We start from the raw sequence: 18496 nt of genomic DNA, 5'->3' as shown, positions 1-18496 counted from the left end.
TACAGATATTTGCACTGTAAAAAGGATAAACAAAAGAAATAGTATTTTTCATTCACCTCATACAAGTACTGTAGTGCAATCTCTATCATGAAAGTGTAACTTACAAATGTAGATTTTTGTTGTTGTTACATAACTGCACTCAAAACCAAAACAACATAAAACTTTTGAGCCTACAAGTCCACTCAGTCCTACTTCTTGTTCAGCCAATTGCTAAGACAAACAAGTTTGTCTTTGCTTCCATGCTGATGATGTTCATTAAAAAAAATAGTTCATTAATTAAATTTGTGACTGAACTCCTTGGGGGAGTATTGTATGTCCCCTGCTCTGTTTTATCTACATTCTGCCATATATTTCATGTTATAGAAGTCTTGGATGATGATCCAGCACATGTTGTTTGATTTACAAACTCTGTCACTGCAGATTTTGCAAAATGCAAAGAAGGTACCAATGTGAGATTTCTAAAAATAGCTACAGCACTTGACCCAAGGTTTAAGAATCTGAAGTGCTGTCCAAAATCTGAGAGGGACGAGGTGTGGAGCATGCTTTCGGAAGTCTTAAAAGAGCAACACTCAGATGCAGAAACTACAGAACCCGAACCACCAAAAAGGAAAATCAACCTTCTCCTGGTGGCATCTGACTCAGATGATGAAAATGAACGTGCATCGGTCCGTACTGCTTTGCATCGCTATTGAGCAGAACCCGCAATCAGCATGGATGCATATGCTCTGGAATGGTGGTTGAAGCATGAAGGGACATATGACTCTTTAGTGCATCTGGCACGTAAATATCTTGTGACACCGGCTACAACAGTGCCAAGCGAACTCCTGTTCTCACTTTCAGGTGACATTGTAAACAAGAAGTGGGCTGCATTATCTCCTGGATATCTGCATTATCAAATGGAACCAAACTTGTTTGTCTGAGTGATTGGCTGAAATAGGACTGAGTGGACTTGTAGGCTGTAAAGGTTTATATTGTTTTATTTTTGAATGCAGGGGTTTTTTGTACATAATTCGACATTTGTAAGTTCAACTTCCATGATAAAGAGATTGCACTACAGTACTTATATTAGGTGAATTGAAAATACTATTTCTTTTGTTTTTTACAGTGCAAATATTTGTAATAAAAATAAATATAAAGTGAGCACTGTCACTTTGTAGTCTGTGTTGTAATTGAAATCAATATATTTGAAAATGTAGAAAACATCCAAAAATATTTAAATAAATGGTATTCTATTATTAACAGTGAGATTAATCGCTTGACACCTTACAAGGCATTTTTTATATTAGGGCTATCAGGGAAAAGGTTATGATCTGCTGAAAGTCATTTCTCTATCCATATATGCAGTGGTGAGCTAGAGCCAGTTTGCACCGGTTCGCTAGAACCGGTTGTTAAATTTAGAAGCCCTTTTAGAACCAGTTGTTCCGCGAGGGACAACCGGTTCTAAAAGGGCTTCTAAATTTAACCAGCCAAGAGTGGCGCCTTAGGCGCTGACTCCATGGGTGCTCCAGCCCTGGAGCACCCAAGGGGAAAATTTGGTGGGTGCAGAGCTCCCCACCCCACCCCCAGTCCCAGCTCACCTCCACTCTGCCTCTGCCTCCTCCCCTGAACGTGCCACCCTGCTCTGCTTCTCTGCCCCCCCCAGGCTTCCCGCGAATCAGCTGTTCGTGCGGGAAGCTGGGGCAGGCTGAGATGCAGGCTGTGGCTCCTTGCTCAGGCCCAGGGAGGTGGAGGTGAGCTGGGGCGGGGGGGCCCAAGGAGGGCTGCCCGCGCCGTAGCAGGTAACCTGGCAGGGGGGCGCAGGGGAACCGCTCCCCACCCCAGCTCACCTCAGCCACCCTTGGCCTGAGCAGAAAGCCGCCACCTGCTTCTCTGCCCACCCCGGCTTCCCGCCGAACAGCTGATTCACAGGAAGCCGGGGAAGGGGGCGGAGAAGCAGAGTGGGGTGGTGCGTTCAGGGGAGGAGGAGGAGCGGAGGTGAGCTCGGGCCAGGCGCAGGGTGGGGAGCTGCCGGTGGGTGCTCTGCACCCACCAAATTTTCCCCGTGGGTGCTCCAGCCCCGGAGCACCCAGGGAGTCAGCACCTAAGGCGTCACTTTTGATGTGATCAGTGGGAGAGCAGCTGCTCCCCCTAATCCCCCCCCAGGTATGCACCCCCGCCCCTAGGAGCCAGAGGGACCTGCCGGATGCCTCCTGGGAGCTGCCCCAGGTAAGCATCTCCGGGACTCCCCTCCTCGCACCCCGGCAGGTGCCTCTTGGCTCTTAGGGGTGGTGTGGGCACCCACTACGGTGGCCCACGAGACCCTCCTGCCTGGTTCTAGGGGCAGTCAGGGGATAGGGCAGGGGTCCTGGGGGTGGGGGAGCCTCAAGGAACACGGGGGGGTTGGATGGGGCAGGAGTCCCGGGGGGTGGGGGTGGGCAACGACCCCCTCATGGGGTGAGGAGGGAACCCATTGTTAAGATTTTGGCAGCTCATCACTGCATATATGTATATCATTAATGCATATTAGGTTATGAGAATTGTGTTGTATAGTTGTCACTAAAACATGCTGTAAGTTGGGGAATCAGCCAGATATTAGCTCCCCAGAGGCAACAACAAGGAAAGTAACCAACACCCGGGCGCGGTGTCAAACAACCCATCAACAACCATTGTCCAGCAAGGGAGCTACAATTCAATGACTCACCTGTATGAGACTTAGCAATGCCCTCCAGACATGCGGGAATTGTGTTTTACAAGCACATGGACTGAGGGTATAAAACTGAACACAGGGGGCCCAGGCTTGGCCTTTCTCCTTCACCCACCTATGCTGCAAGCAACAAGGACACTCTGAAGACTCCAACTAAGGGGACTGGCCCAGATTTCAAGGGTGAAATCCCTGTGGGGTGAGAAAAACTGCTTAATCTAGATGTTGCCCAGTCTAATAGGGTTGAGAGTTTAGACTGCATGCTTATACTTTATTTTATTTTGGTAACTAACTCTGATTTTTTGCCTATCACTTAATATCACTTAAAATCTATCTTTTGTAGTCAATAAATTTGGTTTTACTGTTTATCTTTACCTGAGAGTTTGTATGAAGTGTGTGGCAAATCTGCTCAGGTTTTGCAAAGCCTGGTGTATATCTGCTTTCCACTGATGAGGTGGTAAACCAATTAATAAATTTGCACTGCTTGTCTTGAGCAGTGCAAGATGTATATTCCTGAGGTACAGTGCTGGGAGCTGGGAGAATTTGGCTCTGGTGCCTTTCCCTGTGTGATTCATGAGTGGCTCTGGGAGCATTCATGCAATATAGTTGGGTATGGGTCTCCACATGCGGTAGTACTGAGTGATAACAGCACCTGGAAGGGTTTGTTGTTGGTCACTAGCAAGGCGTTGCAAAAGACAGCCCAGGCTGGGGAGAGTTAAGGGGGCACAGTGGTCCCACAGTCCCAGGCTGCACTCCGGGGATCTTGTCACAGAGCGTTATTGTGGAAAAGACAATACATCCTGAGACTGTCTATCCTTCTAGCTGATTATGCTTATAGTAAATTCACAAATTATGGGGCAACATGGGCTCTGACTTACGCCAGGTGGAACCCCACTGACATCAAAGGGGTGGTGTGGGGTGTAAAGTAAGGGCAGGATTTGGTATCCATATTATCTAAACAAAAAAAAGGGAGAAAAATTTGACCTCGGAAATAGTGTTTAGACATATCTGGCTTATATAATTTTGCACTACAGCACTAGCTGATGCCAAAGTGATCTCTTGTTTCTTATAAAAAATTCTGGGCTAACACACTGGAAATGGATTGTTTCATTTCACAAACCCTTGAAGTCAACTGAGTTCCACCAGAGTAAAACTGGTATACATGAGAGGAGGCGGTGAGTGGCCCGAAGGAGCCGGAAACTGAGGGGCTTGGATAGAGTAGGAGGAGGAGATGAGAGAAAAGATGGAGGTAGGAATGGGCTTACACGATAGCTTCATGGTGAGAATGAGGCATGTCTGGGAATCCCTATATTATATATATAGGTTTGAATATGTGATTATTTATATTACCATATAGCCCTAATCCTACAAACACTTATGCATGTACTTAAAGTTAAACATGTGCTAAGTGTCTGCTGGACTGGGACCCAACTATGTATCTGACCTGAAGGAGAAATCTTCCTAGCCATTCATATTTCAGAGCTGCAAAGATGTTTCTATCTATTTGAATAAGAAGACTCCTTACAAAAGATCAGAAGGCAGTATCTGATTGAGGGAGTGGGGGTGGGGCTGGATTGCATTTATAATAGAAAAAGCAATTCCTTTCCAGGTCTCTCCTTCTGTAACAAGCTTTAGATACAATCCTTGCAGACCGATCATTCTGAATCCTTGTCAGAAGATTTGAAACAGGAGCTGTACCCATAACTGGGTGTTAATTAAAAAAAATTAGCCAAAATCTTCTGTTAAGCAATAACTTTCAAGTGCAATGTTAAAAGGAGCTAGTCAATATATTTGTTTTTCTTTTTGATATACAGCTACATAAGCAACTCATGCATGAAATATATTAAGGCTTGCTAATTTTCAATCAGTTCTTGGAAAAAGATATTTTCTCCATAGAGAAGATGCTGCTGTTAATAATAATAATTAATAATAAATAATTAAAAATGAATAATAGTTAATAAGTAATGAGTCAAATACATAATTCTTAAGTGGATTTTTACATAGTTTATAGTATGAAAAACTCTCATTGGAGTCAGGAAAACCAAATAAGATCCTTAGGATTTGACAATCATATAATATATTGATATAGCACTTTTCATCCTAAAGGATCCTAAAACACTTGGAGAAAAGTATATAGTGATATAGTTTGGCACCACTGAAATTCAGCCATCTTCATAGTGGGGGGAGGGAGGGAACCACCATCATACAGGAGAGAGCCATTTTGAACAAGCAAATCAGGAAAATCCTTCCTCTCTTGAAAAGTGCAATGCTATCTTTAATGTGCATTTAATGATGAGGCAGGTGGTGAGCTACTCTATGTACACAGCTGATCTATGCAAACACATTCTCCTATTATTGCTACCTTGTCCTGCCTCTCGCCCATCTGTTTGTTTCATCCACCTGCTGTATTTTGTCATGTCCAAGATTTTTAGTTGGCTGGGGCAGTCACTGTTATTTTACTGCATGTTTCTGCAGCACCTAGCACAAGGGAACTGATTGGTGCAGGTGGATGTTAATGTAATACAAATAATTAATACCCTATTTTTTAAGATCCCATCTGCAAACTGAATGGGATCTAAATGATCAAGCTCAAAACAAAAAGTTATTTTCAGTTAAAAGCTCTTCATTTCGCTAATGGTGACCAGCAAAGGGGGGAAAATGGGCCTGTTACCTGTATTGCTTTTTCTTATTTTTTTACATTAAAAATTCATGTCTTGTCTATCCTGGCAGAATTTATGGATGACTGGAGAACTAATAAGTGAGGTTATAAAACCTCCTTCATTGTGAGGGGATGCAATTTTTACTCAGGCTGTTTCAAACTCTTTGGGATAGATAGTCTCCTGTGTCTGAGCTGTGTTTGGAGAAGACTCTGTAGTGGAGTCTTTCCATTGATTTCACTGGGAGTTGGATCAGGGCCCATGTGAGTCAAATCTCGGTTAAATTCTCATCTGCAGCTTCAGGGCCTCCACTGGCCTGATCTACACAGCCATGGTCGTTACACTCTCTCCCATACAGGCCTTGTCCAAACCAGCCTTTCTTCTCTGAAAATTCCCACTGTTGCTAACACTGATGCAGCTCCACTCTAGAATGGACAAAGAGCCAGTGGCTACTAGCACTCTGTCATTCTGGTGTCTTGCCTTGGCCTGAACAGGGCTTGATGGTATAGTGTAAAGATGTCAGCAGTCACTGGTGTCTTGCCTATTATATTAGTGTTGCCATCATTGGAGTGGTAATGGTGTTAGTGATGGTGAGACGTTTTAGGGGGAAAGCAGCTGGTCTAGACACAGCCCAAGGGGCTACTACTTGGAAGTGTCTGCATGCTGGAGATTTCAGCTTTATGGGTCATTCCAAGCCTGCCTCCTTCCCAGGACCAGAGTTACATAGCCAGCAATCGGCTCATGGGAATGACATCTGCAGGCTCTGTATTTCCTTGTATGTTGTAATACTGTCCAGGGGACTGATTCTTCCATAGCTAAAAGTGTCATGGCCAGGAAATCAACTTAAAAAGGGTCATGGGAGCTGAGCTCCATTACTGAGGTGAATCTGGGTGAAGAGGGGGAATTATTGGGACACAAATCACATATAAGCCCCAAACTACACATAATAGGAGAGTGGTAAATGAGCTCCCCATTCTGACTTGGGGATCAGCATCCACAGTGGTGATTTGGGATATAAGGGTCTCCTATTTCTTTTTCTCTCACAATCAGAGGTAGGAAACCACCACTCTTACTAAGATTAAGGATAGGAAAACTGTTTTTCTCTGTCCTCCTCTCCTCTACACTACCCTATTACCCAGAACTTCAGAAGATTATTTTTAGTCTTTTATTTTTTGCTGACTGGGCTGTCTGTGCCTCACCTGGTGCTGTGAAAGGAGGCTCCAGCCTGGGGTTCCGCTAACTCCTGTAGGCTGCACAGTCCAACTATGGGGAAAGCACAAGACCAAGAACAGATAGATATCGTACATGGCCAGTGGGAGGGTTCACTCACATGAGTGCCTCAACCCTTGATCAGCTCTACAGCTCCCAAACATGGAGACTTGACTTTTCTTTTTTCTTTTCTTTTTTAGCCTTGCCCACAGGGCAGACCTTTCCTCTGGACCATTCCAGTGATGTGGAGGCTGATCACCAAGAATCTTGCTTTGCAACCAGTATGCTGCATCTGACCTTCCTGTGCCCCGCAGAACAAACACCATGTGTATGCTTTCAGCAGGATAGAGCTGAAACATGGTCACTGATACTCTTTTTGAAAACTGCAGAATAAAATGTGTGCAATATGTTAGATATCTGAGCACAAGGAGAAAAGCATGTGCAAATACACATCCTGTTTGTCATTATCTTTAGAACCCACAACAGGATTATTAGTTCACTATGTATAAGATCCTGGCAAAGTGTATTGTCCCAACATTTTAAAAAAGGTACTGTAGCTTTTGAGATGATATGTGGGTCTCTGTGGACTTTACAGCAGTTCTATTGAGCACTAACTATTTAAAAGGTGTATAGGGCATAGGTTCATTTTCAAGTTAGTATAATATTTCAAACTGTATTGATTGCATCTCCATTTACAGTGGGCCAAATACTGATCTCATTTATACCAGTGTGGACCCAAAATAACACTGACTTTACTCCGTTGACTAGTGTACATGACCAGTAGTGGAATCTGGCATATCCTCACCACACAGGAAGTTGTCTGGTTTTTGTTTGGAGTCTATGCGTGGATGAGGAGGAAATGGAATGTTCTGTGCATAGTTATGTCTTACATCTCACTATACCGAAATAAGCCACCCAAAAACCTGAACAACCAAGGTGTTTTCATCCACATTAAGGCAATATTATGGGGTCTGGTCTCAGGGAGGTGGATTACCTATGCCAACAGGAGAACTCCTCCCATCAGCATAGATAGTGTCTACACTGAAGTGTGCAGCAGGGTGGCCGCTCTGGTGTAGCGCTTTAGAGATACTGAATCCTAAACAGGGCTTAAAAAAGAGGACGTCATTGTGAAGGTATCTGTTACCTTCATTTTGTTTCTCTTCTGTGTACCCTTATTGTATTCTCGTGCCCCTACTGTCACCTGTGGGAGCAGAGACCACCACCATTTTACTTTTGACCAGTACCCAGGCTCTCACTGATGTTAGCGGCTACTGACAATAAGACAATGGTAATGTTCTTCTGGAAAGAAAAAAGAACACTCTATAATTTTGTTGTTTATTCTGATCTACAGGTAAATGCAAAACGTAATTTTTTTCTACAAAACTAACTTGATCTGAAGGGACAGTCTGAAAAAACAAAAGCGTGAGACAACTTTTTTTTGTTGTTGTTTTTTTTTTTTTTTGGCCCATAATCTTTGATAGAAACTTTTTACCACTTTTTCCCGGCACTATGACCACACTAACTGCAGTCCTTGTGGATTAATTACTGGAATGATGGAAAGCATATGTGCATAAATGCAGTGTTAGAGCAAACAGTAAATGTTTTTTGGAGCTAAGCTTTACTGTTTTGTACCTTTTTCTTGAACAGGTGCCATCAGAAAGTTTTTGACGTCTTTCTTATCTCCATGCATTATATAGGAGATGTAAATACCATTCTCCTTTACAGGATGGCAGAATAAATTATCCCTCTCTAAAACCAGCACAAGAAACTTATTTATGTGTAGACCCTTGTGTGCTCCAGATTTTTTTATTGCATTTCCAAATGAGACTGGAACATGAAACATGGTGAACATGAAAATGTCTGGGTTTTAGAGAGAGATCCTGGTGCAGGAGGTTACTTTCTCTGGAGTGGAACCATTTGGACAGAATAAGAAAACATATTATTAAACTGTCTGTGCTATTAGGTGGTTGTTCTATGAGAAAAACATAACTCTGGTACATAAGGAAGCGATACAAGAAAAAAACTTATATCAGAAAAGCCATTCTTATAATTCAAAATGAAAATTGAAAATGACCAGAAAATAAGCTCTCATGAGTTCTGTGAGTTATTTGTTTGGTATAACTGGTAAGTGGTGCACATTGTACTGTCTAGATGTGTGTTAGACTGTGCTAAATGACATACAGAAATGCAACTAAAACAGCAATGCAAAGGCTGTATTCCTCTCTTACAAGATATGATGCGGGGGAGGATTAGGAGGGAAGAGTATAGGGCAGACGTATGGAAGTGTTCCCTTACAGGACATAACCCTAGATTGTATGCATATGCCTGGAGGGTATAAAAAATCAAAATCACATTGAATGACATGCTACAGTCATAAGAAATCCTGACATCATTCCTCTGGGATATCATTAAATTGACTCAGGAAAAGATCAAAATGGTCTATATAGTCATTTCAAGGGTCTTGCTGATATCTAACCAACCTCCCCCCCCCCCCAAAGTCACCACCACCCCAAATTAGGGGGAAGCTGTCAGAAAATGACCTTCTGCATCTTGACAGTTAATCCATATTAAAGTTTTTATCTTCATGAAACCTGAACTTTTAGTTACATTATTTATTTTTCTGATAAATGATTACTATGGTGTACACAGATTGAGGAGTGTAAACATCTTCGGCCTCATGCAACCCCACTGACTTCAATAGCGTTGGATAGGTGGATCAGAGGGAAGAATTGAACTCATTGGAATTATTCTGGTGTAAAACTGGTGTAAGCAAGAGGAAAATTATGCCCACAGCATATGTCTTGTTTGGTATATTTGAAAGTGTAATATGGGCAGAAGAGAAAGGGGAATACTTTTTTCGGTATTCATGCTGACATTATATTGTCTGACCTCTAGTGGCAGCATCAGAAGGTAAATTATTGAATGATTCCATTGGATCTGATGTTAGTTTGACTAGTTATCTTTGACCTGGAAGTATATAGAAGTGTCTAATGTTTATCATATTGAAAAAAGGAAGTTAATTAACTAATTAAAATGGTTTGATTTTTAATCTCATGAGAATGGTTTTAGTTTATGGCCTTATAGATCTAAAGATAAGAGCACTAGTGGCCCAGTTCTGTTTTCATTTTCCCCAGTGAAAACAGAGTAATCCTTCTCATTACGATGAAATACCCTGATTCACACTGACAGAACTGAGGACCAAATTCTGTCTTATCTGTACTTCTGTTTCTACCTCACTTTGCAAGAACTGTATTTCAAATACTCAAAACTGTTTTTTTCCCATAGCCAAGATTCAGTTTGCCAAACTGGATGATATGCATTGATCAGAAAAGAAGAATTGGTAACTAAATCAATCTAGGATCTAAAGGTCCAAGTTAAAGATGTTGTCAATACTTCACTGGGTATAAAAGTGACAATAACAAAAGAAAAGAGAAGCTATATAACTCCTGCCATTATATCTGAACTGGAGAATAAGAATAATGGGACAAAATTCTGGCCTTGCTTACCCATTGACGTAATGCGGACATTGGGGGTAATTGAAGTCAGAATTTGGCCTAAAATGCATGACTCTTGTGTTTAGTTGGTGTACGTTTTTCAGAGAGAGGAAGGGTGAGTTGAGTTTAGTGGCATTCTGCACTTTAGAAGATTGGACCCTTTGAATGTAATTCATGCCTTTTGAATTTTGTATTTTTAATAGTCACTTCTTCTGGTATATAAAGCTATGTAATTTCAAAGCTGTTGTCTAGGTACCCTCTCTTTATCTAAACAGTAGGGCCCATGCTCATCTTCAGGGCACTCCATGAGAATCAGTTCAAGATGGATGATGATACAGAGTGACTCATACACACTGTGCACCCTCATGGAGGCTTTATATTTATTCTTTCTTTCCTAACTGCTTTATTCCAAAATGAGCCATTTAGACTGAAAGCTATTTGCTATGGAAAAATATAACATTCAGTTTCTAGTTCTCATGGACTAACGTAATGGTATGGTATTGGGATTTATTTCCAATACTGCCTGGGAGTTTAAATATGCCAATAAACTTAAATAAAAGTTTAAAATAAACCATGAAAAACATTCTATGTGAAGAACAAACTAGGAACAAGCATTTAGGTTTTGGAAAATGCTGTTTTGATACAACCTGCATTTGGAGTTTGAACTACCAGACGAGCATCTCTCTGAAGGATTTGTGATTTTGATGTCAGGCTTGCTTTGATTTTTCAGGGTGCTGAAATGGATTAGTAATAAACTTGTCTGCTAGTTAGTGCCAGGGAGCTGTCTGCTTCTTTTTGAGCTTGCTGGAAAAGCCCCGGGCCAAATTCTGCCCTTGATAGCTGGAGTAACTCCAGTATTTTCAAAAAAGAAAATTCAGATTAATTTTAATCTTGTAACTTTTAACATTCTCCCCTTTATTGTTCTCCTCAGAAGGCCACCTGCTTAATTAGATTTTAAAAGTTCTTAATGACTGTTTTTCCTCTGCAGGAAAACTACCATGAATGTGGTAGTTCTAGTCTAACAGCCAGTCAGCGTGTGCTGCACTAGCAGTAAGATTACCCAGCCTCACTACTAGCAGCCAGACGCTCAAATATGCTCAGAAGCAAACCAAAGCTACAGAAGCAGTATCAGCCCATTCCAATAACAATCATATTTACTATTCATATGGCATCCTTTGTCTTAAAAATGCTTTATGAACATTAACAATTAACCTAACAGCACTAAAAACAATCACATTGGGAAAGCCCAAATATAGTGTTCAAGACATTCCTTAGCTTTCAGAAGAGAAGACCTGCAAGTCATGATGTGATTTGTTACATTGTATACCAATGCCTAGTTTATTAGGCATTTTATTGTCACCGAGGGTCCACATAAGCCCACATGCAGTGTCACCCAAAGTACCCCAACAGCCCATTCTGTGCGGCTGTGAGCTAATGTGTGACCTCCTTGCTGGGGGGAATTTTATCTTTGAGTGGTATGCAGTGATACCAATGTGGGTTGAGAGACTGTATGTTGGAGGCAGGGAAGAGGCTGCCTAAATGCTACTGACTGCTAATGTTTTTAAAGTACAGCAGAACTGAAAAGCTATGTTCCTCTATATTGCACTCAAGAGAGAGGCTGCAACTTGACTCCTAGCTTCAGATATCAGACTAAAAAGGAAAACTGACATTAATTACTGGGCAATGTATGACTTCTGGGCATGCCTAGTGGGGGTTGGTTTTTTCCAAGGCAGGGTTTCTGTCCTTAGGAGAGGAGGAAATTAAGTTGTGCTGCATCATTGTGCCTGCAATATGCAGTGGCACAAATATCTGTTGTGTGAGAGCCTTCAGCAGCAGCCCAATATTGCTCTAGCACAAATGTTAAGACTGAAAACTGAGAGTTAAAGGAGGATAAGATGGAAAATTCAAGAAATTGGGTGAAAACACTGTACTATAAACTATTTTGGCTCCCAAAAATACAACTGTAGTTAGCAAATATCAATATATATATTTTATAAGCTACATGATAAGAAAATAGCAAGTGATTTTACTTTGTCATGCATAAGAGAAATGTGATGGAGAAAGATGGCATTTGAGTTCCAAGTGTTGCTGGTACAGCTAAAATGTATGGATGGTGATAGAGATGCACAGGAAATCTCAAGAAGTGCTGTTGTCTGCGACAAGAAACCTTTCTCGCTTGCATTTCTGAGATTACTTTTCATGTAGCCTAGCTGATTGTAGGTTTTGCTTTATCATTATTGCTGAGCCTCCAGCTGGATGGAATCCTAGAGTTAAAAGCCTGAAACTTCCAGAGAGAGAGAGAGAGAGAGAGAGAGAGTTTTTTTGGCAGCAGTTGCTAATGGTATAGATCCTTACAGGACAGCTTGCTTCTGGGTAATCTAACTGGAAACTTCCTCAGAGTCTAGTGTTACAGACAGTATTTATCTCTTCCAAACACCTGCAGGGCTCAGATTTTACTTTAGCTATTATGTGCATCATTCCACAAAAGAGAGATTTGCACAATGGAAAAATCTTTTTGTTTCCTTTTCTTCACCTCCCCCAACTATTTTTTACTGGAAACTTCAATAAGCAGCACTTTTTTTATTATTATTATCACGAAGGGGTTCTTTGAGATGGAGTTATAAATGAGAAGTAAATGTATATTCAGACACGCTTTTCATTTTAATATTTACATAGTAAATTTTCAGATAGCTGTTATGATAAAATCAGAATCAGCTTTGCCTGAATGTTTGTCACAAATTTGATTTAAATGACAGGTTAACATATTATGTATATGTTTGCAGTTCTCTCTGTACAATACTTATCTATTTTTACCATAGCCCAATTATTGATCACCAATACAATCCTTTTTTGCTTACACTCTAGAAGTATTTTAATAAAGATTAGGGCAGTAAGTGCTTGATCCAAAAATACAATAAAAGCAAACTTTCAGATCAGATGTTCGCAGGTTAGAAATCAAAGGTAGAAATCTGCTTCTACCTCAGATTTGCCTATAAAGCTATCTATATTCCCTCTTACAAGATCATGTGAGAAAACCTCTTATATTAGGATTCAGCAAAAGCCTGGCCACAATGAGTTGCCTCACCAAGCCAGCCTATCAAAAATACCGTTACATTTGGGCATTTCCTTTTGTTTTACAGTGACTTACGGATTCTCAGAAATCTTTGTCTTTTTTTTTTTTTTGCTTCAGATTATTATTTTTACAGATACTGTCCCAAGAATCATCTATCAAGGGATACCCAGTGGGTTGACCATGGCAACATTATTTCTGAGTCAATAATGCCTTTGGTCCTCTGCACTTGTAAGGTTTTCATCAATAACGCACAAAAATAATGTATCCATAATCAATTCTTGGGATTCTTTGCTCATGCAAAAGAGTTATTAAAAATGCATTTAACCTTTAAGATGCTGTTGTTTTATGCATGTAATTAGCTGTTTAAACCAAAATGTGCATCTTGAGTTCAGCCAACCATTATACGCTCATTAGTCAAGATTTTATAGCATGCTTTACAGAATATCAAAATAAAAGTCTAGTCATTGGTGTTTGGGGGGCAAAACCTACCCTGTTCTACCCTGCCGTGAAGGGGCTCACACCCAGCAGAGTGGCACAGTTCAGCTGCATGGGAGGGAGGTGGGAAGGAATTGATGGCACCTGAGGGTCTCATGCAAGTGTTCCATGTCCCTTCTATGCCATAGGTGTTCCCCACACATTCTCTCTGCATTCCAGTATGCTAGGAGAGCCATGTGAGTAGAAGAGGAGCGGGAATGGGGCCAGTGAATTCACAAGTACATGGATCCATCAGGTACTCTCTTGAACAACCTGCAAGCGATGCAATCAACTGAGTAACCCTCAAGCTGCAGTAGCAGCTGTGGACCATGACTGGGAGGCAGGATTTCCGCCCACCACTAACATCATAGGACTAGAACTCATTGGTTGCCAAAAATCACTTTTTTAAATAAAAAGTTTCATCTAAAAATCCCTGACTAACTTACTATTAAAAAACTAATTAAGAAACCTGACAATTTTGCAAACTTTTTTTCACTAGCTGTATGCAGGACCTGCTACCAACAGGGATGGAAAGGAGATTACGTATAATCCCAAGCAATTTATTTTGCTGGTTAGGATGGCATGGTTGTAACAACACTATACAAAAAATGAAGTTTCTGGCAAGAATATGCAATTGAATAACTTAAATATTAATGTTGCCCAGTGGCTATTCATGCATATTCTTTCTGTGCATAACATCTAACCACATAGTCATAGCCACAGTGTATGTAAGGTAGATACGGAGTTGCCAATTCTGAATATTTGATTATGAGTTTCATCGTATTTGGGTTTTTTCTTAAAGCCCCAGTTGTTGGAGTCATGTGGATATGTGAGCATCTCAGCTTTCATTTAAAAATAAAAGTAAGTTTCTAACACTTGTGGTTGTAGACAAAAGCTTGAGAACATGACCCAAATGTACCCTAAAGGTTCAAAGACCAGAAAGCAAATAAAAATAACCCAATATACATGTAAAAATCTCATGATTTTGGGGGGCTTGACTCATACTGTAAATAATATTGGTGTTATCTATATTAGGTAAGAAGCTTTCATCACCTGCTGTGCTACTTAATATTGTCCATGTTTCTGTGACAGGCAACAGCTATAAAACTTCTCTTTTAACCATCTGGGTCCACATTCTTCTGTCTTACCTATGTGAGTGGAATCATTGGCCTCATAGGGACTAATCACATATGGTGAGATGGCTTTGGTCCAGGGTGTATTTAAAGTAACTAGTCAGCCCATTAGTTTCAGCCAGTCTGGTTGCTCTATACACAGGGCAGCCAGTGCATTTTCTTCAGCAGCTTCTGTATTGAATGAGTTGGAACAAAAGCAGGTCAATAAAATGTATAAATACAGTGTTGGTGGAGTATTTATGGTTACCAAGTACTGTCAATGGATACATTTAGAAATCTAACGGATAAGCAGTTTGTTTCTTAAGATAGAAACTGCATTTTACTTGCATTCAGGGTGCTTGTAACTGTCATGTTTTAAAAATCTATCTAGATGTTAGACCTCACTCACCACCATATTATCTAAACACCAGAAAGGACTGAATAAGGGGGTCTTATTTATATATTTTATTTGACCTTATGGATTAAAAAAAATCAGATAAAAGCGGACCAGACACATGTTTAGCAGTAGAGAAAGAAGGAGCTGCCTTATTCACATTCACATTTAAATAGGTATTTTTTTCAGTAGTGTTCTTGCTGGATTTTGGCACCTTTTTAAAAAAACTTTAAGAATTAAATTAATGTGTGTAAATTAGATTTTAAACAAAACATAAAATTAAGCTATATGATTGCAAGGAAAGCATTATTGTCAGGCAGTAGCCAGGACGGTATTTACTATCTCTATGGTCTATAAAGTTTAAAATTATGAAATTTAAATTTTATAAAGTTTTTAATAACATGTTGAGGACAGTTTGAGCCAAATTGTCAAAACAGTGCAGGTGGCGGCCTGTGCAAAAAATGTGCACACAACCCTATTCCCACAATTGTGCACATTTCCCACAACTTTGAAGCCATATCCTCAGTGCTTATCTTTAGTGCATTGTGATTATCCCCATTAGTTTCAGTGGGACTACTCACAGTATGCACATGTGTAAGTCTTCGAAGAATAGGAGCCTAAATCAGCAAGTTACTAATCAGGTACATTCAGTAGTTGGATTCAGTGGATACCAGTTCACATGTGCATTTACCTAATTTGCAAGCTAATTAAATGCATGCACAACTGCAGGTGCATATTTGTAAGGTCACTGTTTGAACGTTTGACCCAGAAAGTATAGGAATTAAATAAATAAAATAAAATAAAATAATCCAAACTTGGTTTTCGTTACAGTCAGATTGGGGACTACAGGCCCAATCCTATAGATGACCTGCACAAGATATTACTATTCAAACCAATGGCAGTTTTCTCTGCAGAATGACTGAAGAATCAATCCCTGTGTTAGTGATTATTTAGAGGTTACATTTTATCTGGGAATTATATTGATTCACATTGCTAATTTGAAGCTATACCTGTATCTATAGGAAGTATCTGTCACTACTCAAAACTGTGCATTTAGACATGAATAACAGATTCATAAGACTCGGCAGGGCACAAAGCACTAGAGAATATATTGTAGGGATGCATTTCCATTGGCACTGGTATACAGTAGCTAATATGGTCCTTTCAGATTTAAACTTCTGTAATTGAAATGTGTTTCAACATTTTTACGATCCAGATTTTTCTAAAATGGATGCCTATGGCTCGGTTCCTATGTCTGTTTTCAGTCAGTGGGAAAACTGAGTGTGAAAATCAGATCATGTTTTAGGTGTCTAAATACAGATTTAGGAGACTAAGCATTTATTTTTGAAAATCTCAGCTGGCTTATTTACAGAGTTTGACCCAGATCTCATTTATACCAGTTTACACTGGTGTAACTCTATTGACTTCAACAGTTTCTCCTGCTTAATACTTGTGAGATCAGAATCAGGCTAGTGCGTGTGGGATATATATACTGTGAAGGAGGTAGAGCTGCTCTGTAACTTATGGATATTGCATTGTGTCTTGGTTATTGGTATGTTCACTGTATGACTATACTGGAGAAACAAAGAGGAAGGCAGACCAATGACTTGTGATAAGACAGCCCTCAACAAACACTTGCAGGATTCTTACGATACGAAGGAAGAACAACTGGTTTGGAAGGGGCTGGCTCAATCGCCCATGGAGTTTATCAAATTGGTTTTGGGCACCAGAGTTCAAGCCCAGGAAACCGAGAAGATGAAAAATGACTCACTCTGTGGGCCAGAGTTGTTGGGAAGCTGTTCAGGGGAACAGACTGACATACGAACCCCTGGTGGTGGGTCTGAAGAAGCTAAGCCCTCCTAGGTCCCCTTCACAAGCTGGAGACCAGAAGCAATCCCTGTTAAAACCCTGCACATTTTTGATATGCCTTTTCCTGATTGTCCATCTTGGTGGGCACACCTGCAGCTTTCCATTTTTGTGTGCAACTGCCCAGCTGACCATGTTGATGTCACACTCAGGTCTGGAGTAGATAGGCGACATTGGATCTCCTAGGCCTGAGGAGAAAGGAGGCTGTGTAGGCACATCTACGGACCAACTCTAGAAATGTGGACATCTGTGAGCAGACTGCATGAGGGATGCAGGAGCAGGGGTAAGACAGGGACCAGCAGCTGTGCTGCATGAAAGCAAAGGAACTGCCATGGTACAACAAAGAGGTAGAGTTATCTGCTTTTCATTCCCCTGTAGAGTTAGGCAAGGGTCGGGGAGGGGAGGCATAGAGCAGTTTCTTTATGTACACAGAGCTGTCCCTTGAATCCTCCTGAGAGATCTCAGTGAAACTTTCATAGAGGTATTCCGCAAGGGAAGAGAATTCTGAATCTTAACTTTAGCTTTCCAGTGTGACTATATGGACAATGATACCTCTGTGTTTTTATCTGTAGCTGCTGCCATTCTGGCCTTGACCGGTTCCCCCTCTATACCTGCAGAATGCTTGAACCAAATGAAGAGAAAGAAGCAGACTCAGGATGACATGTTCAGCAAGATCCTGCAACCAAGTGCTGTATCAGACCATGAGCAAAGGGCCTGAAGGATGAATAGTACAGAATATGTAGAAAGGGCCAGAAGCAGAAGTGGGAGATGCACCATGACATAATGGGGCTTCTCTGGCAGTGAAGACAGATACTGCACTCTCATTGTTCTCCAGATTCAACAGTCCCAGGCTTACCTCCCTTCTCAGTCCATGAAGAACTCCAGGCCTAGCACCTCCCTAAGCCCTCCGTCAACACTCCATGTGGCATCAGGGGCTGCATCCCTGCCTCTGCCACTCCACACCAGGGAGACATTAACAACAACCACAGTTTCACATACACTGACATGTGAGAACCATGGTTGATACATGTGTAGCTAAAACAGACATAAATGTTCCTTCTCCTTCTTTAAGAGCTGTTCCATAAATTGATTAAGGCTTTAATGTATTAGCTTTTAACTTGCACATTTTTAGGTGTTTTTGTTATTCAATAACATTCGGTTGTTTGGAAAACAATTCATCTTTATTAGTTCCTAGTATATGCTGCAGAATGCTTGGTGGTAGTTGTCATTGTATTCTGTGACATAGCTCAGAGGATCAGGGACAAAGACAGTGTTATAATCATAAATGTACATCAAGCACCAAATAATTCCTAACAGGCCCCCAAACTGCAGGGCTGGGTAGAGCACGGTACACCACAACGCATTACTGTGGCTCAATGTTAAAGTGCTCTTTCAAAGCCTCCCTGAGGCATACAGCTCTGCATTGAATTCTTCGCTGCTCCACCTCCACCCCGGCAGCAACTTTTCCCCTTTTCTTCACAGATATTATGCAGGACACAGTAGGTAGCTATAACCAGTGGGATATTCTTCTCACGGA

General features: G+C 41.0%; 1 long non-coding RNA gene across 3 annotated transcripts in view; it reads left to right on the top strand.

Moving 5' to 3' along the window:
* The window catches only part of LOC122466089, a 171556-nt gene extending 161772 nt beyond the window's left edge, over window positions 1-9784 (top strand). For all 3 annotated transcript variants that reach the window (XR_006291332.1, XR_006291330.1, XR_006291331.1), the window contains exon 4: window positions 6747-9784. This is a non-coding gene — a long non-coding RNA (uncharacterized LOC122466089). The remainder of the gene's footprint in view (window positions 1-6746) is intronic.
* Window positions 9785-18496: the final 8712 nt, after the last annotated feature.

This window comes from Chelonia mydas, chromosome 5, assembly GCF_015237465.2.
Source record: "Chelonia mydas isolate rCheMyd1 chromosome 5, rCheMyd1.pri.v2, whole genome shotgun sequence".
NCBI classification, from domain to species: Eukaryota; Metazoa; Chordata; order Testudines; family Cheloniidae; genus Chelonia; species Chelonia mydas.
Note: the sequence above shows the minus strand (reverse complement) of the source record. Positions and strands in the feature narration are given on the sequence as shown.